Here is an 18,279-nt window from a genome sequence, read left to right on the forward strand (position 1 = left end):
GTAGGACCCCACAATTCAGGTCTCATGGGGAAGACCTCTCCTCCCCAATAGCAACCCTTCAAGAGCATCCCTGGAGGAATAAGAAGGGTCTCAATCCAGGAAAACCTGTTCACTCAGACCGATTTCTCACAAGCAACTGCGCTGTTCTCGCTCTTTCCTTTCCTCCAATTGGATTTGTCAATTTCCCACTACTTGCTGCGTATTATATTGACGAATATAATCGGGGGAAGCGAAGAGCGAGGGCAGCACAGCTGCTTGTGGGAAATCGGTCTCAGTTACCTACCCCAAAAAGGTAGATTAGACACTGGGCTGTAATTGGCCAGCTCCTTTTTATAAGAGGATTTCTTTAGCAAAGATCTAATAATCGCCTCCTTAAGGGAGCTGGGGAAACAGCCCTGTGAGAGAGACAAATTAATAATCTTGTCTCAAAAGGCTACTTACCATGATTTTACCAGCCACAAGGGGCAAGGATCCAAGGAGCAGATAGCTGGCTATACAGCTGTCAGGATCTTATCAACATCTGCAAGAGTGAGCTGGCCAAAAGAGTCCAACCCCCCCCCAAATCCTGTCCATTTACGCCAACTCTCTGATTCCTGTTCTTTATTCAATTTTTAATGCAAAAGAGGTCCTGTCCTCTTATCCCATGACTACTAAGATTACTCAGGAGTCTTTGGTGAGGTACCTTGCCAAAAGTCCTGGGCTTCTGGGGTGGGGCAGAGAGGCATGGAATCGGAAATGAAGATGCCTGTGTTAGACAGAGCTGGGGCCAAGGCTCCATGGAAATAAAGAGGCATAGTCTTCAACATCTGCTCTCAACTTTATTGAGTTTGCCAAGTTAGACAGCATCCCCTCTGTGCCCCAGGTAGTTCACAGTACTCCAAGGTTTGCATCCCCATTTCACACATGCTCCCCTCTCTGGCTAAGTCCCTGGCTGCCTCCCAGCTTCATTGTACCACTGCCTTAACAACCTGGCCCAGTAAGTAGCCTCACCCTTCCACCCTGGCCTTCTGTCCCTCTGACTGTTGGTCCCAATTTGCCCTTGGCCCTAACGATACTCCTTCCCCTTGCACAGCTGTGCCAGGAATCAGCCAGCCAGCTGTGCCCAGCAGTGGGCATCTGTGGCCACATCCTTTTTCCAGGATGCCTACCTGCACCAGCTTCAGGTCATGTCCAGTTTGTCTCACTGTCAAGATCTGGCCCCTCATCCCCTCCAGTTGGCTCCAGTCCTCTTGGGCTGCCATACCAAGTATATAATATGTATCGGTTCACTGTTATTTACATGTTTGTTCACTTTCTTAAAGAACAGCAAAAGGTTGGTGACGCGGCACTTCCCTTTGCAGAAGCCATGCTGATTTCCCCTCAGCAGAATGTTCCTTTATTTTTATTTATTTATTTAGTAAATTACATTTGCTAGGCTACTCTTCTCTACAGGTAGGGCTCAGGAAGGCTTATAACAGAGTAATAAAGTTCTTTAGTTTAAAACAACATTAAAACCAGTTAAAAACAGGTCAATAAATAGAAACAAAATACAGAACCAAAACCTTGAACCTAATGATTTCGTCTTCAATTACAGTTTCTACTAATTTGTCTGGGACAGACACTAGGCTAACCGGCCTATAATTGCCCAGTTTCCCTCAGAACTCCTCTTTTTTTAAAAAAACCAGTGTAACAATTGCTACTGTTCTGATAGAATGGCTGATTTTAGAGACAAGTTACATATACTGGTTAGTAGATCAATAATCTGACATTTGAGTTCCATAAGAACCCTTTCTTATATATCATCAGGACCTGGCAACTTACTGGTTTTTAATTTCCCCAGATTTCCTGCTCTGGATAAATTTAAATAAATGTTTATTGTTTACCTTGATGCTTCTAGCAATCCATGACTCGGATTCCTTTTTGCATGTCTAATTATTAACTTATACTTCGGTTCACTAGGGCAGTCATTTCACTTTTATGGCTTCCTGCATGTGTTGTTAACTATGTAGGCATCAAGGTTCCCTCTAAGCTGTGGAGTGAGCAAAAATCCTACTTTGTGAGCTGCTGGCATTAAAGTTGTGAGCGGGTGATGTGGCTACTGCATAAATTAGCTTGCTCTGGAGCCATCCTTCCTGAGCTGAGACAAAAATGTGTGAGCCGGAGGCTAAAAAACTGTGAGCTAGCTCACACTAACTCAGCTTAGAGGGAACACTGGTAGGCATCCCCTTAGACTCAGCAGTACCTTCCCTGCATTCTATCTGGGCCATGGGGTCGCAAAGAGTCGGACTCGACTGTGCGACTGAACAACAACAACAACAAAAGTGAAGTATTAAATAGCTTCCAAGCATCCTGTAGGAACCTGACTCTCTTTCAGCTTCCTTCTAACTTGAAATCAAATGTTACTGTTTTGGTTGTTAGGGGTAACTTTTCATTGGAATGCATGCTGAACTTAACTGCATTGTGTCACTATTCCCAACTGGTGAACAACCTCTACACCTTGCACCAGTTTTCCAGCCCCCGTTGAAAACAAAGTCCAAGATCTCTGCCGCTCTGCTTGGGACCGTGACCACTTGTTCCATGCATAGTCATTTACAATGTCTAGGAAGCTCATTTCTATAGCATGACTCAAGTACATATTCACCAAGTCAATGAGAGAGTAGTTCAGGTCAGCCAGTACAGCAACATTATCTGCTTCAGCCACCTTCTTTATTTCCTTCTCTATCTAAAGATTTGCCACAAGGGTTTGATCAGGTGGGTGATAGTACATCTCTACACTTAAGTAATTCTTAGGGCCCAGTATCTCCACCAGTACCACTTTTGTTGAGGAGTTCATTCCCCTAATATTTTCTAATGTATTTGACTCTGTGTCCTCTTTGATATACAACACAACACCTCCCTGTCCTGCCTATAGAGCTTATACCCAGGGATGACTGTATCCCATTGATTTTCTCCATTTTCCACCATGTTTCTGAAACATCTACTGTATCTAAATTGCCATTTAACATCGAGCACTCCCGCTTCCCCTTCTTTACTTGGAGGCTTCTATCACTGGCATATAGACATCTATAAAGGGTTTCTGTCTCCAACAACCTTCACCTCTGTGGGCCCTCTTTTTCCCACACATGGCCCTCCTCTGCCATCCTATTCTCACTTCCAAGTTTTACTGCACTCCTACCAATTCTACCTTAGTTAACATAACAAAGCAGTGTTTAGAGAAATATGAGTGGGATTCTTCTACTCGGGAAGGTGGGGTAGGGCTGAGTCGTTATCTTGCAGGAGTTTCCCAGGCTGTTTTCCTGAGTAGATATAAATTACCTGCCTACTATTTTTCTTCTCACATTGACACAGAGAGTATTCCATCTTTCTGTGTTATACCTCTGAAGATTCCAGTCACAGCGGCTGGCAAAACATCAAGTACTACAATGCCAAGAACATGGCCATACAGACCAGAAATTCTACAACAACTAATGAACTCCGGCCATGAGAGCCTTTGACAAAATATCTCTCTTCACCATTATGCAACATATATGAGTTTTTTGAGTTAATTTATTCACTTAACATATGTAATCCTGTCTTTCTCCACACAGCAGACTCAAAGTTGTTTACAACAATAAATTTAAATACATCATAACCATTAAACATTGATACTTAAATAGCTACACTGAAAAGATTGAGCCATACTTCAAACTACCACTTAAGAGCTCTTGTGAACTACTGTATAAGAACTCATTAGTAGAGTTTTCTTATTTCCCCAAATACCCTTGGTTGACCTCTGCCTCTAACCTTTACAACCTTACTCTCCTGCTTCCTCCATTCCATGACTGTCTCTGAGGGATGCCAGACTCCAGGTGGGGCCTGGGGATCTCCCAGAATTACAACTTATCTTCAGACTACAGAGATCAGTTCCCCTGGAGAAAATGGATGCTTTGGAGGGTGGGACCATATGGCGTTGCATCCCTCTGAGGTCCCTGTCATCCCCAAGCTTCACACACAAATCTCCAGGAGATTCACAACCTAAACCTGGCCACCCTCCCCCTGTCCCCTGCCGGAAACCGGGAGGACCTGGCAACCTTCTGCTGCGGCCCCTTCTCCTCTCTCCCCTCAGTTCCCTCTTTTATGTCACATAAACAAAATTCACCCTCCCCCAACTTTTTTTTGCTCAACAGACTTACTTTTTATTGGGCAACAATGCAAAAGCCTAAACAAAGCTCTCTGGTAGCATGGTTGTGGAAGCTGAAGCAAGGAAAGTGGCACAGACAGGAGTGAGACCTCCTTAAACGCACACCTTTCTATCCAGGTGGGTAGCGGTGTTGCTCTGAAGCAGATGAACAAAATTTGGGTCCAGTGGTACCTTTAAGACCAACAGAGTTTTATTCAAGAGAAAAAGGTACTTTTCTCCCTTTCTCACAATACAAGAACTCGTGGGCACTCCATGCAATTGCTGAGCGGTCGGGTTAGAACGGATAAAAGGAAGTACTTCTTCACCCAAAGAGTGATTAACACTTGGAATTCACTGCCACAGGAAGTGGTGGCGGCTACAAGCATGGATGGCTTCAAAAGGGAATTAGATAAGCATATGGAGCAGAGGTCCATCAGTGGCTATTAGCCACAAGGTATAGATAGGGACTCTGGGGCAAGTGATGCTCTGTCATCTTGGTGCTTGGGGGGGGTCAACAGTGGGAGGGCTTCTAATGTCCTGGCCCCACTGGTGGACCTCCTGATGGCACCTGGTATTTCTGGCCATTGTGTGATACAGAGTGTTGGACTGGATGGGCCTTTGGCTTGATCCAACATTGGCATCTCTTATGTTCTTATGTTCTTATGTAACTTTGTTGAGCTTAAAGGTGCCACTGGACACAATTCTTGTTCTACCTTCCTATCCAGGCAGCTTACGAATGTAGTACTTTCAGAAAGAAAACCAGGTTTGAGAAAGAATGTACGGAGGATGGGGGAAGCCAAAGCAGAGAAAAACCTCCATGTGGATGCAGCCCTTACAGAAACAAACTGTTCCCACATGCAGTTTAATCAGGAAAGCACCAGAAGATGCAAATTCATACAAGATCAAGGTTCATCCAAGCTTGCATAATTTATTGAAGAAGACCATGTGAATCCAATGGACCAGACACTGACTCACAACAGCCACAAGGCAACTGTAGCTATGGGGTCAAGCTGCAGTTACAAAGTGCTTTGACACACCCAGCTGGAAGACTGCACTGGGTCACTGGGTCATGGAGCTGCCAAATTAGTCAACCAGCCATGGTTGCCACCTCAAGATAAGGAAGTGCAGTAATGGAAAGTTTGAACAAGAGGAAGGTGACTGGAGGAATGTAAAAGGAGAGTGCACCTCTCACCAAGTGCTTCCTTCCTTCCTTCTGAAAAGAAGGCTGTGAAGAGTAATTTCCATTACCATGTCAAAACAGTCTGATTCAGTCAGTCTGATCCTGCATCGATGCTTTGTGGTCAGCTGTTTGGCAAGACTGGCTGGGGAAGGGATGGGTGAAGAAATATCAGGCATGTCCCAACAAGCACAGAAGTAGAACCTGTAGCAATGTCCTGAGAAATGGACAATTTGCCATAGCATGGATGAGCCGAGCATTCAAAGATGCCAGAGCACACATCAAATCACGTCACACTTAAGAGGACAGTAGGGCACAGATATTAAAGCTTACCATTGCTCATGAGAAACTGGAGCACAGACTAGTGAACTGACTTCTGCTGAGACACTCATGAATTCTTTTTACTTCATTCCCAGTAGTGAAGAAAGGCATTAAACTATAGACCAAGGGTGTCAAACATGTTGCCTGCGGGCCAGGTCCCTCCCCACAGGGCTCCTATCCAGCCCCTGAGCAATGGCTCTCTCCTGCTTCCTTCTCCAGTTCTGCTACTGCTGCATCACAGCTTGCTTTGTCAGACTCTCTAAATCGCATAGGAGAGATAGATAGGCAAGCCTCTGTTCTCTGCATTGGTTGAGGCTCCTCCCTCTCCTCCATCCAGGGATGGAATGAGCCAGAGATTGCTTTCTGGCCAATCGCACAGGAGACAAAGGCAACCTTTCTTCCCTTCCATTGGCTGAGGCTCCTTCTCTTCCTCCCCTTTGCTCAGCTGCCTCAATCGCACAGGAGAAATACAAAGCACCTTTAAGACCAATGCAGTTTTATTCAAGGTATGAGCTTTTGTGTGCCTTGCTACAGTGTGTGTGTGTATTTTGTTGAGCTTATTATGCTGTGGCTCTCCTGGGTGCAACTGGGTTTGCCTCCCCTTTATTAGTGTATTCATGCCCTCATGATCCAGCCTTTCTCAGTAGGAAAGCAATATGAACTATTTAGATGAGGAAATAACAAGCCAGTGAAGTGGACTGGGCTGAGAGTGTGTGTCCAGACCAAGTTCACCCAGCAAATTTCCTTTGTAGACTGGGGATTTTGAACTTCTATTTCCCAGGCTGATGCTATACATGGCTATCTCTCTTTTCTTGCACTGCCTAAAAAAAGTTACAGTTATTTTTCTGGGAAGACTACAGTTTTGTAGACAAACACATAGCCCTCACTCTATGTCATGGTGCCTTCACATGTTCTTGACCAGCACACAAAACAGTTTATGTACAAAAGCTTGCAATGCCCAGCCATTTGATAGTTTCCTCTGAATCCTAGGCTCAGAGCACTGACCATGAGATTTCCGTAATGAATGTCAATAAATCAAAAGTAGGTTTGCAGCTTACAGATACACACCTGAACAGCACACTCAAGATTGCTACAGCACAGACATTTTGAAGCAATAATTCAGAGTAAGAGATGTTAGTTATCATAGACTGTTATGTGAACAAAATACTGCTAGAGTGCTAATGTTTTAAGCATGTTTTTATTAAACTGAGAGCCAGTTTGTTTTAAGCATGTTTTATTAAACTGAGAGCCAGTTTGGTGTAGTGGTTAAGTGTGCAGACTCTAATCTGGGAGAACTGGGTTTGATTCCCCACTCCTCCACTTGCACCTGGCTGGATGACCTTGGGCAAGCCGTAGTTCTGATAAGAGCTGTACTTGAAAAAGAGCAGTTTCTGTCAGAGCTCTCTCAGCCCCACCTACCTCACAGGGTGTCTGTTGTGGGGAGGGGAAGGGAAAGGAGTTTGTAAGCCGCTCTGAGACACCTTTGGGTAGTGAAGGACGGGGTATAAATCCAATCTCTTCTTCTCAAGTTTTAAAAATCTTTAATTGTGTTTGTATCCTTTACAGTGTTCTCTCTAAGCTGAGTTAGTGTGAGCTAGCTCACAGGTTTTTAGCCTCCAGCTCATAGATTTTTGTCTTAGCTCAGGAAGAACGGCTCCAGAGCAAACTAATTTATGCCGTAGTCAAACCGTCTGCTCACAACTTTAATGCCAGTAGCTCACAAAGTAGCATTTTTGCTCACAAGGTTCTGCAGCTTAGAGGGAACATTGATCCTTTATAAAATTTATATCTCTGCTACCTGACATTCTATTTTATGACACACATGGCCCAGCCCGACAAGGTCTCATTTATTGCACACCCCTGCTATAGACACTTATTAAATACTTTCTTTATTCCTACTTGTAAAATAATGTTGCTATTGCTGCAAACTTTCAAAGTTAATCTGCCTCACTAAGGTTTACCATCACAAAAAAGAGCAAAATTATTATAAAATAAGATGTGTGGAATGAGACCGTACAAATAGAATGCACTAGGAAACTGAAGCAGTCAGATAAAGCCCGTGAAAAAGTTCAGTTTTGGGTCACGTGCAATTTGGGTGTTGCATGTACACCTTGCCCTGACCTAGATAGCCTGATCTTGTCAGATATCAGAAACTACACAGGGTCAGCCCTGGCTAGTATTTGGATAGGAGACCTCCGTCACCTCCAAGAAATACCAGGATCATGATGTGGAGGCAGGCAATGGCAAACCATCTCCGAACATCTCTTGCCCTGAAAACCATACAGAGTCATCATAAGTCATCTATGACTTGACAGCAAACAAACAAACAAAAAAGTACACCTTAAAGCCACGAAACAGAATATATATATACTAGGGTTGTCAACTCCAGCTTGGGAAATTCCTGGATATTTAGGGGTGGAGCCTGGAGAAGGGCCTCAGTAGTGTACAATGTCATAGAGTCTACTCTCCAAAGAGGCCATTTTCTCCAGGTGAACTCATCTGTGTCATCTGGAGATCAGTGGGTAACTCCTGGAGATCTCCAGGCCTGGAGGTTGGCAACCCTGATACTGATATATAGAATAAGAAACTGTACAAAGCTCCCATCCCTGTGAGAAAATGGACCATGAATATCACACATAAAATATGAAAAGAAATGAACACTGTGGCCACTTATATGATTGCTATATTGACTTAGAGAGCAAAGCAAACAAGTTTGTTAATCAGTACAAAGCAGAGGACTGACTGTGCTTGAGTCATGCATTGGGCAGGGGTAGAGCAATCTAGACTTCCTTGCTCTTTTTATTTCCTAGACATTAGTAGAAGGCTAAGCAAGAGCTAACAGCTCCCCGATTCTGCCAAGTCTACACTTTTTTTTTTACTGTACATGAACATTCTTTACTTATAACTCCTCCCCCAAACACTCCTACGTATATATAATTCTGAACTGAGGATTTCTGTGGGGAAAAAATATGAAGTATATAGAGACTCTGGTGCAGTCACACATGTCCTCCCCTGTCAATCTTAAGGATTTTGCTGCCGCTCTGGGATAGGCTAGGGTATTTAGCAGAGTGAATATAAACCTAGGGTGCCCCTCAAAACATTTAACTATTTTGGCCCATACAGAAAAAGATCTCATAGATTTCTTGCTCCTGAGATACCCAAGCACCCTAAGAATCCTGCTGGCTCCCTTTCAGGCCTCCAAGTTCTCACTCTGACTACGGCCATGAGAATATCAAGGAATTCTCTTGCATCCCACCTTCTGGACGGATTGCAATCGCACCCAGTATTGGCTCAAATACAAACTTTTTGATAAAAATGGAATTACTGCTGTGCAATGTTCGACTTATGCACTTAAAACCCATGGCTCCATTTGAGGCCACCACAGCAAATTTGACCAAACCTGAAAATAATTAAATTTAGTTCTTTGAATATCAGCTGTGATTCCCCTTCCCCACCACCTCTCTTTACAAGTCATCCACCAATAAAAGGCCAGAAGTCCTCACAAATAAACTGGGGCTGGTTTTAGTCCCAGCTATGATTTTAAATGGGAACCTTGAGAGTAGAAAAATAATATTTTTTTAAAAAAGGACTCAAGTAGTTATTACAGACTCCAGCCAAGTATTACACATGAAAAAGGAACATTTTGTTTGGCCACCTCTATCCTGACCCAAAGTAGCTGCTAAAGTTCTAGCTTCAAGTTTCCCACAACGTGGGGGAAATAACAACATAGAGAACTAGTAACATTTTAGAAAATAAAAATTACTGTAAAACAATCTTGAAGAGGTTTATAATAATGATCACCTACACTGGCACATGCCAATGCATATTCTTCCCACTAACCCCCCCCCCTTCGCCTCCATTCCCACCGTTTGTTGCCTCTAACTGTACACTCCTGAGGCAGGTTCCAGTCTGCTCATCTCTCCAATATAATAACCGTAATTTGGGGTGGCAAGATTTGATACACTCCAAAATCAGTTGGCTGCCTGAACTGCCTCTCAGAACTTCTGCCAATCCCCTGGGTGCATTGGGTGGCTGCGTGGCCTGAGTCCCGCCCACACAGCTGGCAGCCAGTGTCTCGTCCTCATTCTGGAGGGAGCCGCCGAAGGGGATGGACGCTCCGCCAGGACTCAGGCAAAGGTCTCGCTGAAGTCTTGCATTCCCAGTTCCATGGCCAGCTCCAGGTGTGCTGCCAGCCAGCCGCCGCACGCCTTCTTGACAGCCGGGAACTGGAGCAGGTCGGCAGCGCACAGGAGGCGCTCACTCAGCTCCGGCCCCAGCCACGCCATGTGGCTCGTGTACCCGAAGTCGAGCAGCAGTGCCAGGCACTCTGCCTCCACACCGTGCAGCCACACCCGCTCCGTCCACGCCTCCTGCCGCCACCACCCGAACAGGGCGCAGAAGTAGCCCGAGGCTGCCGCCGCCGCCGCCACCACAGCCTGCTGGGCCCTGAACTCCTGCCCGCCACCAGCGTCACATCCAGCAGCCACCACTCGCCCACAAGGCAGCCATGGCTGCAGAAGCGCCGTCCCGTGCGCCTCCGCCACCATCTCCATCCTCTGCGCCGCCACATGCGCACACACACAACACACAAAGACGTGCCCACTGCCACCACCTCCCTGCAGGCACCCGGCTGCCCCTTGACCGGCTCCTCCCTCCTGAGAGGATGGGCCACTGGCCAGCTCCCAGATTGGCTCGCTCGCTGGCTGGCTGGCTGGCTGGAGGAGAAAAAACAGCCCAAGAGGGGGCTGCCAGGCGCTAGCTTGTAGCCCCCTTGGAATGTCTTCCAAGTGAGGGGTGTGTTCCCTTTGGACCAGCACTCAATACGACAGCTCGAGTGGTCTCTACGGTTGCCAACCCCCAGGTGGACCCTAGAGAGCTCCTGGAAATGCAAACGATCTCCGGACTGCACGGATCAGTTCCCCTGGAGACAACGGTAGCTTTGTAAAGGTAGACTCTGTTGCATTATACCCCACTGAGATCCTTCCCCAAACCCCAGAATACAAGAAAAAACAATTTACAAGCCTTAGTACATGCCTATCATCTTGCATTAGCAGAGTAAATAGCTGTAATTCTGTTGAAAATACAAGACAGCTAAAGCCTTTGTTAACATTTCCACTTTTCTCCTGTAGTTCTTTAAATGCCATCTCTTTTACATTGAGCCCCTGCAAGGAGAAAACATTAAAGGTGGTAACCTCCCCCACCCCACACCCACACCCTGACTGCCCCTGGAGTTGGCCTTTGTTGCCTGACAAGGCAATAATACAGATAGTAACCTTTCTCTTGAATTGTGGCTGTGTTGCTGAGACCTGTGTTAATCCAGCCAGTGTCTGTGTGCTCCTTCTTGCTCTGATGTTGCGCAATGTTATGATACCAAGTTGGTAAGCTGGTACATTGTATTGATCTTGCTAGCGCTCATTGTATTCCTTTTACAACAAGCTTTGCGACTAGTACTTTATAAAAAAGAAGAAGAAGAAGAGATTGGATTTATACCCCGCCCTTCACTCAGAGTCTCAGAGCAGCTTACAAACTCCTTTCCCTTCCCCTCCCCACAACAGACACCCTGTGAGGTAGGTGGGGCTGAGAGAGCTCTGAGAGAAACTGCTCTTTTTTCAAGGACAGCTCTGACAGAACTATGGCTTGCCCAAAGTCATCCAGCAGCTGTGACTGGAGGAGTGGGGAATCAAACCTGGTTCTCCCAGATTAGAGTCCGTGCACTTAACCACTACACCAAACTGGCTCTCAGCATCACACACACATAAAGCATCACACTCACTGATGTCACTACATAAATAAACAGCTTCTCAGAAACATCACAAACAGGCTAGAGCTTCTGTTTGGTGCTAACACTTCAACTGGCATTCAAACCTCTCAGTCTAACCAACCTCATAGGTTGTTAGGAAGGAGAAACATGATTTTACCCCCTCCGAGCCCCTTCGAGGATAATGCATACTGTTCCTCCAGCAAAGCCAAGCAGTCTCACATCTGAGCACTTTTATCTCTAAGGATGGAAATCATATTAACATATGAACATGCATAAGGTAGGAAATCATAACATAGACGCAGGGAGTACAAAATCTGATGTCTTTCATCTGGTCAAAATGTGTCAGGCACACAGGACTCCCAGGTGAGTTTGTTTAAATGTTAGAAAGGATTTCAAGGTAATGAGTCCAGAGAATACATTTACTAATCCTGGAAGGACTTCCACAGTGGTGTGTCCTTTGTATTTGGTAGGTGTTGATATTATAGTTCCTAACCACTAAGCCTTTAAGTAAATTCCTGCTACTGCTTTAGCTAGGATGTAAAGTTCTGCCAGAATTATTCATTTCACCTTCTAAAAAGACCAAGGCTGGTATCATAGCCTAGACTACCCTTGTCAATACAGAAGTCCAGCCTCTGTAGGTTGTAGAACCACACAGTGAGTGGTTCAATACAGCATCCTGAAATAAGTTCCTATCCTTTACAAAGAGCCCTACAGCACTGTCAGTGCCACCCTGTGCAGAGTTGTACCTTTCTAAGTCCCTGGAAGTCAATGGGCTTAGAGGGGTGCAACACTGGTCCCCCTATTTGTATGGCACTGTGTTTTCTGGCAAAACCAAGAAGGACCACTCATTTGCCATGAAAACACAGTGCCAATACTCAGTTATATAGACATTCTGGGACTATCAGGGGAAACAGAGCTTGTTACTCAAATTCCTGTATCCAAGGATTCTTTTCTCTGACTCTGTGCATAATAGGTTCAGTGAGCATCAGTCTTATAAGAAGCATAAAGCTGTTTCCACTACCCTTTGAACCATGGAGAAGATTAACCATGCAGCTGCTGAAAAGTACATGTGACAATCATTGACAGGCACTCTACAGCAGTCCTAATAGCAAATAAAACTCTCCTGGGGGAAGAACTGAATATTGCCCAGGAACAAAACACTGTGGCTAGGTTACTGGGCATATGTGGCATTTCTACAACAGAAGTGCAACCTGAAAGGAATACACATGAACTGTATATTGCACATTAGAAACAGCCATTGTGCTCTAAAAATGTATCTTTGTGACATATACTGCGTATAGGGTCATTGCAGTAGGTGTCTGTGAACAAGACTTGGAGACTGTAGCTTCACCCATTCCCTGTCCTTCTCAATGACGGAACTTGTCTTTCAGCCAACACCCACGTAAGGATGCAGAGGGAGCAGGAAGAGGGAGTGACTAAATTTTATTGCATAATCCACAGGCTGAAATCACAAAACCAAATAAACCATGTCATCCATTCATCCTGCCAACACAGTTTGTTTTGCTTGTGTATGCCTAAGCAGATAGGGAGGAGGGTGTGTGTGCCCAGCAATCAGGTCTCAGCCGGCCCAGATTTTACTCAAATATGCTTCTCATCCTATTCCTATCGCATGCTATTATGACCCAAGCACTTTTCAAGGTCCCCCCCCCCAAGTACTGCTTTTGAACAGGAGCAATGAACTCCTTCACTTTCTCCCCCTAAGTATGCACGCAGTTTAATCAGAAGATTAGTCAACAGAATCTTTAACTTTAATCGATGAAGCTGACCGTGGAGGCACATTTGCTGTTTATCTGCTGAAGCTACCTTGATTCTCGTTATTAAGCAAGGTATGAAAAAGGGGGGGAAAGGAAATATAGTTCTCTGTTTAACACTGAGAGATAGCTCTTTATATCACATTCCTGTATTTGCTCATTCAGAAAAATAGCTTTACATTGCTATTCCTAAGCAGTTACACCCTTCTAAGCCTATGGACTTCAATGGGCTTAGAAGGGTATAACTCTTTCCAGGACTACACAATGCCAATAAGTACACCACTTTCTCTTACCCCTTTCTTTTTATATATAATCTCCCAGTTACTTTAATTTTTAGCCCTATTCAGAAGTTACATTTGGCAACAGTGGGAGCACTGAACATTGAATGCACTTAAAGAATGGACTGGATCATGTCCACTGGCATATCCCCTATGTGTGTTCAGCATAACATCTGAACGAGCTTCTGCACATACAGTTTGATATGCAAAGGCTCTGTATGTGCAGAGATACTGCATTGTGCAGTTTCCTGACCATGAATATGCACAGGCTCTTTGAGAGATTATGCTAAATCAGGGGTGGCCAAACCGCAGCATGGGAGCCGCATGTGGCTCTTTCACACACATGTTGTGCGGCTCCCGGCAGAACGGCTGGGAAAGCAAAGGGAAGGCAGGCCTTCCCGATTGGTCTTCCCTTCCCCAGCCAGTGTTCCCCTCCCTGGATAGGCTTGAGGTGGGGGGGGGGGAGAAGCAGAGAAAGAAAGCAACTTTAAATGCATTCTCAAAGCCCCCTCCCTGCCAGTCAGCTTGGAGAAGGCATTTGTCTCTTTAATTTAATTTTCACATTTATATTCCGCCCTCCCCACGAATGGGCTCAGGGCGGATCACAATCAAAACTTAGGCCTTGCAGCATCACAACAACATAGTAATAATAATAAATTAAAAACTATTAAAACAACACTAAGACAATATTTAAATCCCTTCTCCAAGCCAGCCAGCCAGCTTGGGGGCAGGGGCTTGAAGGATGCATTTAAAGTTAAAGTTGCTTTCTTTCCACCTCTCCCTCCCTCCCTCATCAATTTGCTTTCTTTCCACTTTCTTTCTTTCCACCATTTTCTCTCTCTCTCTTTCTCTCCTCCCTCCCCATCTAAAGTTAAATGTATTCGTCTAGCCCTGCCCCACTGCCTCTCTGGCAGGCTTGGCTCAGAGAAGGCATTTGTCTCTTTCCGAGCCAAGCTGGCACAGCAGCAGAGGTGGGGGGACTTGGAGCACATTTCAAGTTAAAGGCATTCTCCAAGCCCCTGTACCGTGGCCCTGCTTGCCGTCTTGGAGAAGGCATTTGTCTCCTTAAATCCCTTATCCAAGCCAAGCTGACTGGCATGGGTTTGGAGAACACATTTAACTTTATTTCTTTTCACCTTTCCTTCTCTCCCCCTCTTCCTCCCTCCCTCTCCCTCATCTATTTGCTTTCTTTGTTTCTCTCTCTCTCTTCCTTCCTTCCCCTCCCCACCATATATTTGCTTTCTGTTTCTCTTTCTCTCTCCTTTCTTTCCACCTCTTTCATTCTTTCCACCTTTCTCTTTTTCCCTTCCTCCCCCCCATTTATTTATTCTTTGTTTTTTCCTCTCTGTCTTCTCTCCCCTCCCATTTATTTATTCTTTGTTTTTTCCTCTCTGTCTTTCTCTCTCTCTCTTCCACATTCCTCCCTCCTTCCCCATCTATTTGCTTTCTTTCCACCTTTCTTTCTCTGTCTCCCTTTCTTTCTCCCTCCCTCCCCCATTTATTTGCTTTCTTTGTTTCTCTCTCTCTCTCCACCTCTTTCATTCTTTAGCAAACAAATCAATATTATTGGACAAATAAATATCATTGGACAAATCAATATCATTAATAAATGTCATTATCAGTATCTGTTTTTACCCCTTTTGTTTTTTATTTTTGGCAGTCTCTTTAATGTTAATAAAAAGCATATTTGCATAATTTCCAATAAAATGTGTCTGTAATATTCACATCTTGCAGCTCTCAAAAATATGTGGCTCTTATGTTAAGCAGGTCTGGCCAGCCCTGTGCTAAATTTACGTATGGGCAGAGCACGCAGACATCATCCCACTCCCCCCTGTAATGTGTTTACAGTCCTTTTGTCCTTTCCACTTTGTCTTTATTTCCTGCATCATCTCTCTCTGCCATGCCCAGGTTATTTTCCTCCCTAGTTCAGACCTCCCATTTCTGCTTTTTAATCTGCATTGCATAGATTTCTGATTTGTGGTATAACCCGTAATGACCACATTGGTCCTAGATTTTGGGAAATACAAAATCTGGGCTCAGCGTCAGAGCCCAAAAGGGGCTCTGTCCTGGGATTCACCATACAATAATGAACTTGAAACTAAGTGCTTTTCCTTCAGGGTTTAAATCTGTTGCAGTGGTACCAAGTAGAACACAATGGAAAGACACTGTTAGTGACTGTACCTCTCTTAGGGTCCAAACAGGGCAGGAACATAATGAATGTTGCTCAGATAATAATATGCTGCATATATTAAGCACATTCTCAAAGATCAAAGCCTAGAACTTTGTACATCTGCAAACTCTTGGCTAAGTATTTCACTTTCCAGTATGTTTTTAATTAATAAAAGTAATGATAGCCAAATCTTTTGGGCTTGCTGTCAACAAAAAATAGCAGGTCAATATATGGAATACTAAATTCCAGTATTATTTGAGCTATACAGTCCAATTCCCTCCTCTGTTTTGTGGGAGATGTGAATCACACAAGTCCATTTATTTATTTCAGCCATTATTTTACTGAGGGTTTTTTTTTTCTGAAAACAAGGCAGTCTCTAACAATGAAACTCAAATTCATATAGGTTCCACCTTTTTCTTAGGACCAGTACTGGTGATACTTCTTATTCTCTTTACTCATGAGAAGAATCAGGTCCCATAAGTAAAATATTATATGGTTCAGGATCTCAGCCCTAGCTCATTCACAATCTGCAGGTATATTTTTGAGATTCTGGAGATCACAGAAGTAAACTTGGTTGAGATCCCAGAGCTTTGGGTTTATACACTAATTCCCATGAGAAAACAACTCCCACCAGCAAAGTCGCAGCTCCAAAAATAAAACCTAAAGCAGTTCTCACACAATTTAGAGCTGCCACTGCAACTTAATCATGCACCATTAATAAAACACTCCTCTGGTTGGTACCCAAGCAAATCAGCTGAAGCACACAGGGGCAACAGACACATCAGCTTCAAGGCAATGTAGCTTTTTAAAAATCTCTCTCTCCCCATCTGTTCAGTCCAAAAAAGACCAGGCTATAAGCACACTCCCAACCCTTGTAGGCCAACAGAAGAAAGGTGATTTTAAAAGAGGACTTCCAAGCTGCCTATACGTCAGAATGGGTGTGAACCTCCTGGATTCCAGCCATTACTACTGAATACCAAGTTTGCCAATGAACTGTTTGCCCTCAAGATGAATCACTGTCTTGCTAAGCATCCCGGTTTTACCTTCCTATACAAAAGGAAAGTGATAATAATGCTATCAGGCATTGACTGGGCATCAGATAATTACTCTTGCGCGCACACAAAAGCCAGGCCCCTTCCAAGAAACAGAGGCACATTTTTTCAGCAGGTAGCCATGAAAGAATCTCAGGTGCTGCAGAATGGTAATGAAGTTGACAGTCACAGAACAATATAATTTCACAGCTTTTATAATAGTGGATTTTTTAGAATAGAAAGCTTCAAAGACACAAGGTGAGGAAGAAAAACGTTTGGGAAAGCTGGCAGAAAATTTAAGTTGAATCAGACAGCACAGTCCTAAACTGAGTTATACCAATTGACCTGAGTGGACTCAGAAGAGGGTAAGCCAATTTAGGATTGCACTCTAAATACACTGGAATTATGAGAAAACCCAGTCTTCTGCAAGGTGACTTACCTGCTAAAACCCTACTACTATACCATTTCCATGCTGCTGTAAGTGCTTTATGGAAAACTAACAAGAAGGATTCTTATTAAAGTTGAAAAATCTCTCCTGGACATTTGGAGAGATTTTCTATATTGACACATAAAACAAGGTTTGATTAGCACTTCCTAAACTAAACAAAATGACAGAATTCCTCTTTATATGCAATACAGTGGCAAAACTGGCATTACGTTCTTCCCTTCTCCCCTATAGTGCATAGGAATAGGGATGGGCATGAGCTGCACTTCTGCAGATCCATTCAGTTCATGGCCAAACCATGAACTGAAACATGATCTGATACAAACCAAGAGGTTGGTTTGCAAACCAAACTGGTTTGTATCAGTTTGTGACCCCTTTCTGCTCCTGCCATTTTTTGTGGGGAGCAAGACGCTGGGGTTTTCCTGTGAAAAGCAGTGGGGAGCAGAAAGCAAGGGTTTAAGTGGCTCAGAGCCATTTAAACCCCTGCTTTCAGCTCCCCACCGCAGAGCTGCTTTCTGCTCTTCACAGACCATCACAAACTGCCTTAAAATTCGTGGGAGTTCATGGCAGCTCTTCAGTTTGCAAACATCGCTTTGCAAATGCTGAGGGTGAAATGCTGAACTGCCCAAAATTGATCATGAACTTGCATTTGTGAGCTGGTTCGTGCCCATCCCTACATAGGAAGTCTGAGCTATATCATGACATTTTGCATTTCCCCATCGCTGTGCTATTTTGCAGAGGAGGGAAAGATACAACATGAGGCCATGACATAGGTGAGTGTCCCTATGGGTTGTGAGGGGACAGAAAAAGATCCTGCCATTTTTGTGTTCTTCAGTGTGCTGCAGTGTCCTCAAAGCTGAAAAAGTGCTGAACTGCAGTTTTTTACAAAGCACAACCAAACCGCTTCAGTTAATCAGTGTGGCCTACTGGCTAGTGCAGTACTTGTACCCGGGAAACAGAGATTCAAATCAGATCCCTGCCATGCTCTTGTGGCTTTTCCACCTTTATAAAAGGAATAATCTACCTCAAAGGTTTGCTGTGAAAAGGACTAGAAGCCTGTAAGCACTTTGTACAGTCAAACATTCTCTAAAATACATGATTAATAATAAACTACCTTTATCAGCTATAAGATACGCCTCTGAAATCACAACCATGCTCCTAAATGTACATAAGATGGGCAATATTT

The 18,279-nt window shown here is 44.2% G+C and overlaps 1 protein-coding gene across 1 annotated transcript in view; it reads right to left on the reverse strand.

The window, feature by feature from the left end:
• MST1R (macrophage stimulating 1 receptor) overlaps positions 1-18,279 on the reverse strand; it is a 76,771-nt gene that overhangs the window by 54,297 nt on the left and 4,195 nt on the right. The gene's annotated exons all lie outside the window — the stretch shown is intronic.

Source organism: Gekko japonicus, unplaced genomic scaffold (assembly GCF_001447785.1).
Source record: "Gekko japonicus isolate JY-2015 unplaced genomic scaffold, Gekko_japonicus_V1.1 scaffold1109, whole genome shotgun sequence".
Taxonomy (NCBI): Eukaryota; Metazoa; Chordata; class Lepidosauria; order Squamata; family Gekkonidae; genus Gekko; species Gekko japonicus.